Source organism: Phoenix dactylifera, unplaced genomic scaffold (assembly GCF_009389715.1).
Source record: "Phoenix dactylifera cultivar Barhee BC4 unplaced genomic scaffold, palm_55x_up_171113_PBpolish2nd_filt_p 000617F, whole genome shotgun sequence".
NCBI lineage: Eukaryota > Viridiplantae > Streptophyta > Magnoliopsida > Arecales > Arecaceae > Phoenix > Phoenix dactylifera.
In genome coordinates, this window is record NW_024068012.1 from 277753 (window position 1) to 281308 (window position 3556).

A 3556-nucleotide genomic window follows, 5' to 3' on the forward strand; every position below is an offset into this window, starting at 1 on the left:
GGATTAGGTGCCCTTCTCATGGTTTAGTCCTAATCTAATTAGGATTAACCAAATCATGAATCAATCGGGTTCAATCTATGCTAGTCCTAATCCAATTAGAACTTGAATGAACCATGACTCAATCGAACTCTTCAATCCTAATCCAATTAGGAGTCATGTTGATTCATTAGATTAATAATTAATTAGGACTTAAGGAATCCTAATCCAAATTAGGACATATTTAATTTTAGTCCTAATCCAATTAGGACTCTATTTGAATTCGAAGTCCTAATCCAATTAGGATTTCTAGGAATCCTACTCCAAGTAGGAATCCGATTTTAATTCAAAATTCCTAATCTCATTAGGATTGTAGGAATCCTATTCCAAGTAGGAATCCCAGTCCTACTCCAACTAGGATTCCCAGTCCAAGTAGGAATCCCAGTCCAAGTAGGATTCCCAGTCCAAGTAGGACTCTTGTTTTAAGTCCAATCAATTAATTCCCATTGTTCCTTCTTCAACTTAATATCAATCGAATTGATTACTTGTGATTCCTAATCACTATTCAACCATCAGATCGGTCAATACTTCTAGTGTGTGTGACCCCATAGGTTCTACTCTGACTGGTAGTGAGATATATTGTGATCTCTATCACAATATCATTGAAGACTCCTTTCAATGGGTTGGAACGATTCCAACTCTACTCATTAGGGTTTATTGATCATCGAGACAATCCCTATGAGTCCCACCATCCACCAGTGACACCTAGCAGCATGTAGTGGCTACCCAGCAGAATAGAATGGTGAACCTCTAGGTGCAGTTAACATGTGATACAGTCTTACTATCGTGGATCCCTACAGGACGGAAGTCATGGGCAACTCGTCAAACCCCATCGTCTGTCATATGTCAAGATTTATTCGACTTGAGTTCGATAGTGGAAAACTCTTTTTCCACTTTATATTACTGCCCTGGCCAAGGTCTTAGAACTCAGTCTAACAAATCACATAGGATCACTCCTCTTCTATCAAGGTCGATAGATTCCTTATAGGTGCATACCCTACTCCTACAGTGAACTTACTGCAGCCAATCTACACTGCATGGACCCATATGGCTAGAGACCATGTATGTGTACAGTCAAACTACAATAACCTCACTGTGAGTAGCCGAAGCATCGCAGGTCAAAGGACCAGTCACACTACTGCAACATCAAGCAAGTCACTGACGAGTGGATAGACATCCAAGTGACTTCTTGTCTTGGTCACGCTCAGTACCCTTGTTCTCTAACAAGCACCTGCACTATCACTTCAGTGTCCCTACACTGTGGACTCAAGTCTCATCCATCCAGAAGGAAAGTGATCTGTGCACTGATCGGATCGATCACCGTCCTCGTGATGATCCATTGATCAGGAGCCTTTAGAAATTAATCACCAATGATACATGGCTCAAATTCTCAACTCTTGAGAATATGTATCATCATCTTATTAATTTCTTGGACGATTCATAGACACATAAATCATATGAACGAAAAGATGCCTTTTATTTATTCAATAATAAATGGTCAAGTACAAAATTATGTCCCTAGAATTAATAATGTGTCAGCCAGATTGGCTTCTAGGGCATACATCTAACAGAATCGTGATTAGGAATCACAAGTAATTAATTCGATTGATATTCAGTTGAAGAAGGAACAAAGGAAATTAATTAATTGGACTTAAACACAAATTCTACTTCGAGTAGGATTCCTAGAGTCCTAATTGGATTAGGACTGGGAATCCTAGTTGGAGTAGGATTGGGATTCCTACTTGGAATAGGATTCCTACAATCCTAATTAGATTAGGAGTTTTGAATTAAAATTGGATTTCTACTTGGAGTAGGATTCCTAGAGTCCTAATCGGATTAGGACTTCGGATTCAAATTAGAGTCCTAATTGGATTAGGACTAAAATTAAATAAGTCCTAATTGGATTAGGGTTTCTTAAGTCCTAATTAATTATTAATCCAATGAATCAACATGACTCCTAATTGGATTAGGATTGAAGAGTTCAATTGAGTTATGGTTCATTCAAGTTCTAATTGGATTAGGACTAACAAAGATTGAACCCGATTGATTCATGATTTGGTTAAACCCTAATTAGATTAGGGCTAAACCATGAGAGGGACACCTAATCCTCCTTAGAGGAGGATTAGGTTAACCAAGCAAGAGGGGCATCAGCCCCTCTCCTTTTGATTGGTGCGGCAACACAAGAGGGGCCGGCGCCCCTCTTGGAAAAGGGTCTAGGGCTCCTAACTTGTAGGAGCCCTAGATGCTTTATAAAGAGGTGAAAAGGGGGCTGACGCCCTAAGTGATTAATCTCCTCTCCTCCCAGCCGTAGCCACCCTCTCCCCTCTCCTTGTTTCATCCGCAAGCAAGAAGAAAAGAAGAAGAGGCTAGGCGGCTCCCTTCCTCCACTCTTCCTTGGTTCCAACGCAAGGAAAAAGAAGTAGGCTGCAGGGGCTTTGATTCTTCTTCAAACTTCATCCTTCTTCTTCCTCCTCTCAAGCACAATCAAGGGTTGATTGAAAGAGAGGAAATCAGCCATCCAAAGTTGTCTCTGCAAGGGAGCTAGCACCCCAGGGAGACAAGGAAGCTTTGATCGGTCCTCTACTTCGTGTGGATACCCATAGAGGCCGGGCACTTGAACGGCTTCAAGCGAACCTTCATCCTAAACCACGAACTTCAGTTTGCGGTGATCATCTATCCGCACAAGGTGAAGATCTGATCTTCTAAAGGTTTTAAAAGTTTTTAATCCTTATCTATCTACGAACGGTTTTTGAACAACGTTCATGCGATGAATGGTTGATCCCGCACATGCCTCTTCCGCTGCATCTGAATTTTTTTTAATTTCAGCGGCATGATCGGGGTTTTCTAACAGTAAGTACCCAAAAAAGAATTATTGAAAGATTTTTGATAGGTATTCATAACATTGGCCTAATCGTGCAAGACTTCCTTGAATGCGGGTATTGTGGGGCAATTAGTGATGAGATGGCCAGGCATCTCGCAAATCCTACAACACTCGCTGTTATGTTCTACGGTCTTGATGGGTTCAATCCTTCTAAGTTCAATTTCCTCTACCTTCCTTTTAAGGGCTGCCATTTTAGCCTGAATATCATCCTGAGTACTAAGGTTGTAAAGGCCCCCGTGTCCAATGCTAGTAGGCTTAGGCAAAGGTTTATTCACTCTATCCCCCGTATCCCATAATTGTGCAGTCTCTGCGAGAGAGTCTAAATAGTCTCATGCCTCATCGGGTTGCTTTTCCAGAAATAGACCATTGCACATAGTCTCTATAAATTGTTTCAACTATGGAGACAACCCTTTGTAAAAGAAACTAATGGTTCTCCATGTTTCAAACCCATGATGAGGACAAGAGAGAAGCAAATCTTTAAATCTCTCCCAGCATTCATAAAATGTTTCATGGTCTTTTTGTTGGAAATTACTAATGTGCCTTTTCAAAAAGTTAGTCCTTTGTGCGGAAAAGAATTTTTTCAAGAATTCTCTTTGCATATTATGCCATGTTCCTAGCGATCTAGGTCTCAAGGAGTTC

General features: G+C 40.7%; 1 pseudogene; it reads left to right on the top strand.

The window, feature by feature from the left end:
- Window positions 1–3361: 3361 nt before the first annotated feature.
- Window positions 3362–3459, top strand: LOC120106743 (annotated as a pseudogene).
- The last annotated feature ends 97 nt before the right edge of the window (window positions 3460–3556 follow it).